Genomic DNA, 6208 nt, shown 5'->3' with positions numbered 1-6208 from the left:
ATTGCACCCCAGCCTGGGAAAAAAGAGGAAAACTCCCGTCTCAAAAAAAAAAAAAAAAAAATCATGCCTCATGGTGGCCTAAAAAGAAAAGATAGCTAGACTTTGGCCGGGAGCAGTGGCTCACGCCTGTAATCCCAACACTTTGGGAGGCCGAAGTGGGCAGATGGCTTTAGCTCAGGAGTTTGAGACCAGCCTACAAAAAATACAAAAATTAGCCGGGTGTGGTGGTGAAAGCCTGTAGTCCCAGCTGTTCCGGAGGCTGAGGTGGGAGGATTGCTTGAGCATGGGAGGCAGAGGTTGCAGTGATCCAAGATCGTGCCACTGCACTCCAGCCTGGGTGACAGAGGCAGACCTTGTCTCAAAAAAAAAAAAAAAAGCTAGAGTTTTTAAAACCCAGACTGATAATCTTTGCTTTTCGGCTGGAACATTTAGTTCATTTGTTTTTCATGCAATTATTGATATACTTAGGTTTAAATCTTCCATTATTCCAATCCTTTATTCTATTCTGCCACTTTTCCAAAAACTTTTTCCTATTTTCTTGTCTTCTTTGGATTGGTTGATTTTTTTCTTTCTTCCATTTTTTTTCCCCTTTGCCGGTTTGAAAGATGCACTTTTATGTTTGTAGTGGTTATCCTAGAGATGTTAATATTTATATTTTACTTAACTAAGATTAGTTAATACAAATATATTACCAATACCCAGCATTCCAGGAGACAGTCCCACACAGACTACAGTTTATAGCAATGTGCAGCATTGTTCAGCATACCAAAGAGAGGTCCTAAGCACATTGGAGAACATCTCCACACTATCGTGGGGTCCATTAACAAACAACCTCTTGCCTATGCATAGGGCTAGATCTAGATATTTTGAATCCTTCTCAACAGTTCTGGGGACCCATCTCCTGTCTTGTATGATTTTCTTTTTAAAGTCTGGCATCATCAACCTTCTTTAGCAGACTGCCATTGGCCTACAAGAGCGGCATATTGCTGTAAATGTCTGGAGAGTTGGAAGTATCTAGGAGTTTATGTTTCTCCTGGGATAGCCTGTAGCCAACTGGATAACTCATGTGAAAGTATGAAAGCCCAGCTCCCTTGCCTCAGGCTGGACAAATTCTCAATAATCTATGTTTTATATATCCTGATTGGATGAAGCAGAGGCTGGCACTTCATTTTGCATCCACGCTTGTTCTCATCCCCTCTTCTGTCCTCTTTTCCTCACTTCCTTATCTGTTTCTCCTTGGAGCACTTCCTTAATAAGCCACTTATGCTCAAATCTTTATCTCAGGGTATGTATCTGTTTGTTTTTTTTTTTTTTTTTTTTTTTTGGATGGAGTTTTGCTCTTGTTGTCTAGGCTGGAGTGCAATGGCATAATCTCGGCTCACTGCAACCTCCGCCTCCTGGGTTGAAGCAATTCTCCTGCCTCAGTCTCCCAAGTAAGTGGGATTACAGGCATGTGCCACCATGCCCCGTAGAGACGGGTTTCACCATGTTGGCCAGGCTGGTCTCGAACTCCTGACCTCAGGTGATCCACCCATCTCATCCTCCCAAAGTGCTAGAATTACAGCCATGAACCACTGCATCTGGCCGGGTGTGTGTGTGTGTGTGTTAAACTTGACCTAAGACAGAGCCTATGCATATAACAAAGCTTAGTGTACCGTAAGACAGCTCCCACCCAAACAAAGGCCTATATCAACAGTCTCCATGCAGCACAGATGTATCCTTCTGATGAGGGTGAGAGGTCTTGCTCTATAGATTAATACTAGTTTCTCTGCCTTTGCTCTCTGCCTCCTTAATTTTTCCACTCTTCCTGCAACTGCTTTCCTTCAGGAGGCATGGCTTACTTGATGGATCCTTTTGGAAGAACTGTTGGCCAGGCACAGTGGCTCATGCCTGTAATCCCAGCACTTTGGGAGGCTGAGGCGGGCGGATCGCGAGGTCAGGAGTTCGAGACCAGCCTGGCCAACATGGCAAAGCCCTGTCTCCACTAAAAATACAAAAATTAGCCAGGTGTAGTGGCAGGCACCTGTAATCCTACCTACTCAGAAGGCTGAGGCAGAATTGCTTGAATCTCGGAGGCAGAGGGTGCAGCGAGCTGAAATCACGCCATTGCACTCCAGTTGGGCGACAAGAGCAAGACTCAATCTAAAAAAAAAAAAAAAAAAGAAGAAGAAAGAAAGGAAAAGAAACTGGGCATGTGTAGCCTAGTCTTTAACTCTCTATTTAATCTTGGGACAAGAGTAGGTGTTCTGCTCTGTTCTGCTCTCTTCCAGTGCTGCATGTCTCTTGGTAGGTCAGTCTGTTTCAGTTTACTATTAGAAGGTCCAATTGCTTAGAGCTTTAACTACATTTTCCTGGATACTTCATCCTTTCCTCTTTTTTTTTTTTTTTTTTTTAAGTTGATTTAGAACTTGGACAAAGAGGTGTGACTCCTCTTGGAGTCATGCGGACTCCTCCAATCCCAATGGATACTATTACCTTCGTTTGATAAAGGAAGAAACAGAAGTATAGAGAAGTTAATTAACTTGCTAAAGGTCATGCAGCTAAGTGGTAAAATCTGGGTTCAAACTCCTGCAGTGTAGGGTTAAGAGTGTGGGCTCTAGGCTGGGCACAGTGTCTCACGCCTGTAACCCCAGCACTTTGGGAGGCTGAGGTTGGTGGATGAATTGAGCTCAGGAGTCCAAGACCAGCCTGAGCAAAATGGCAAAACCCTGTCTCTACAAAAAATACGAAAATTTGCCAGGTGTTGTGGCACATGCCTATAGTCCCAGCTACTTGAGAGGCTGAGATGAGATGATGGCTTCAGCCTGGGAGGCGGAGGCTGCAGTGAGCTGAGATCACAACACTGCACTCCAGCCTGGGTGACAGAGCCAGACCCTGTCTCCAAAGGAAAAACACAAAAAAAGAATGTGGGCTCTGGTGCCTGACTTCATGAGTTTGAAGAGGAAAATGAAATGGAAGGGAAAACAACAATAAAAAACTAAGAGGAGACAATGAGGGTTTTTATAATCTGGGGCCTACTTACACTTATTTACACCTAGTAGACAAATGGTGCTAACACATCTCAGTTACCAAACTATGATCATCTCTTCCCTGTGACCTGACAAACCTCTCCCTCCCAGGGGTCAGGAGCAACCTCTCTGATGCCCCTCCCAGGCTCAAGTGATCCTGCTGTCTCAGCCCCCTGGTAGCTGGGACTACAGGCACACAACACCATGCTCAACTCATATTTTTCTTCAATTTCTATTTTAAACACTGGGGTACATGTGCAGGATATACAGGTTTGTTACATAGGTAAATGTGTCATGGTGGTTTGCTGCAGAGATCAACCATCACCTAGGTATAAGTATGTCTGAGTATGGCATGACCCTTCTTTCCACTCTGCCTCTTTTGTGGGATTCCAGTTCCCACCTGAAGGCCTAACTCTACCACCTGGCACGGATAATGAAAAGACCTTTTTCTGGCCAGGTGCGGTTGCTCATGCCTGTAATCTCAGCACTCTGGGAGGCTGAGGTGGGCGGATCACCTGAGGTCAGGAGTTTAAGACCAGCCTGGTTAACAAGGTGAAACCCTTCTCTACAAAAATTAGCCAGGCATGATGGTGGGTGTCTGTAATCCTAGCTACTCAGGAGGCTGAGGTGGAGAATTGGTTGAACCTGGGAGGCAAAGGTTGCAGTGAGCCAAAATCGCGCCATTGCACTCCAGCCTGGGCGACAGAGTGAGACTCCATCTCAGGGGAAAACAACAACAACAACAAAAACAAACAGAAAAGATGTTTTTCTCACCGAAGGAGCAGTTTGGACGTCAAGGAGACAAGTAGTTTGGTTTGGCGTAAACAGCCTTAGCATAAAATGCAGAAGTTATCAGGTAGCTTATTCCAAAGAACTTTTCTTCATTTTTTTATTTTTTAAAATTTTATTTATTTATTTATTTATTTATTTATAAAGACGGGGTTTCACCATGTTGGTCAGGCTGGTCTTGAACTCCCGACCTCAGGTGATTCGCCCGCGTTGGCCTCCAAAGTGCTTGGATTACAGGCGTGAGCCACTACGCCTGGCCTTCTTCATTTTAAATCTCAAAAAATCCTTTGCATTCATTCTTTAATTATTTTATTTTGTCCTGTTTTGCTTTTATGTGCTTCCTTTTTGGTCCCATTACCTGTCTTCACTGAGATGGTAAGTTATAAGACTGCTTGACCTTCATTAGAGAAATGCAAATCAAAACAACATTGAGATACCATCTCACACCAGTTAGAATGGCGATCATCAAAAAATCTGGAGACAACAGATGCTGGAGAGGATGCGGAGAAATAGGAACACTTTGACACTGTTGTGGGAGTGTAAATTAGTTCAACCATTGTGGAAGACAGTGTGGTGATTCCTCAAGGACCTAGAAATAGAAATTCCATTTGATGCAGCAATCCCATTACTGGGTATATATCCAAAGGATTATAAATCGTTCTACTGTAAGGACATGTGCACACGAATGTTCATTGCAGCACTGTTTACAATAGCAAAGACCTGGAACCAACCCAAATGCCCATCGATGATAGACTGGACAGGGAAAATGTGGTACATATACACCATGGAATATTATGCAGCCATCAAAAACGATGAGTGCGTGTCCTTTGTAGGAACATGGATGAACCTGGAAACCATCATTCTCAGCAAACCGACAGAAGAGCAGAAAATCAAACACTGCATGTTCTCACTCATAGGTGGGCATTGAACAATGAGAACACATGGACACAGCGAGGGGAGCACTACACACTGGGGTCTGTTGGTGGGAATTAGGGGAGGGACAGTGGGGGGGTGGGGAGTTGGGGAGAGATAGCATGGGGAGAAATGCCAGATGTAGGTGAAGGGGAGGAAGGCAGCAAATCACACTGCCACGTGTGTACCTATGCAACAATCTTGCATGTTCTTCACATGTACCCCAAAACCTAAAATGCAATTAAAAAAAAAGACTGCTGGACTGCTGGACCTTACGATAGCCTAAAATCAACCTATCATTCCAAGCATCAGACTGTCAACATTGAAACTACCCAATCCCTGGCTTCCACCACAGACGTCAGTGTCTGACTAGCACATTGGTACCCATGAGCTTGTAAGATCAATAGGGAGAAATCCCCCCCATCTGGCTGCTGAGATAATACCAGATGCTGATAGCGAAGAGGAGGCAAGCCAACAACAAGAATGCAGAAGATTTAATAGCTTTGCAATCTTATAGATCAAAAAGCCAATTAGCTCTCAGTAATTCCTAAAGGAGTCATCATACCATGTAAAAATAGTTCTGCAGTTTCTGGGAGAAGGGAAAACCAGGTCTCAAAGGGCACCACTGTACTCAGGTCATACCACAAGTGTGACATACTAATTAGTATGCATACTGCACAGTTCAGTGTTTAGAAGAAGAAATCATTGTGATACATGGCAAGGTAAGCCGCAGTACAGGATAATACTGTAGCTCAGTGGTTCTCAAAAGGGGACTATTTTGCCCTTCAGGAGACATTTAGTAATGTCTGGAAATGTTGGTTGTAACAACTGGTGTGCGTGTGGTGGGGTGGGGGCAGGGCTGCTACAGATATCTAGTGAGTCAAGGCCAGGGATGTTGCTAAACATTCTACAATGCAGAGGACCCCACCCTCTGGCCCACATCTCCCCTATCCCCACGAAAAATTATCTGATCTAGGTTGAAAGTCTTTCCTGTAGATTACACAGACAAGTATACATAAACAGCAAGATAGTGCTTCTTGTATTGCAGAAGCTGCTTTGGAATAATGACTTCAAAGTTTTCCAGGGAGGATGATAGTACATGAAGATTCACCATATCATTCTGTTTGCTTTGTATACATTTTAAATTTTCCTTAATAAGGAAAGATGGGCCAGGCGTAGTGGCTCACGCCTGTAATCCAAGCACTTTGGGGGCCAAGGTGGGCGGATCACCTGAGGTCAGGAGTTCACGACTAGCCTGACCAACATGGTGAAACCCCGTCTTAAAAAAAAAAACAAAACGGCCAGGCGCGGTGGCTCAAGCCTGTAATCCCAGCACTTTGGGAGGCCGAGGCGGGTGGATCACGAGGTCAAGAGATCGAGACCATCCTGGTCAACATGGTGAAACCCCGTCTCTACTAAAAATACAAAAAATTAGCTGGGCATGGTGGTGCGTGCCTGTAATCCCAGCTACTCAGGAGGCTGAGGCAGGAGAATTGCCT

Source organism: Sapajus apella, unplaced genomic scaffold (genome assembly GCF_009761245.1).
Source record: "Sapajus apella isolate SASKATOON/1434 unplaced genomic scaffold, GSC_monkey_1.0 scaffold102, whole genome shotgun sequence".
In the NCBI taxonomy this organism is placed as follows: Eukaryota; Metazoa; Chordata; class Mammalia; order Primates; family Cebidae; genus Sapajus; species Sapajus apella.
The sequence above is the reverse complement of the archived record's forward strand: the minus strand, read 5'-3'. Positions refer to the sequence as shown.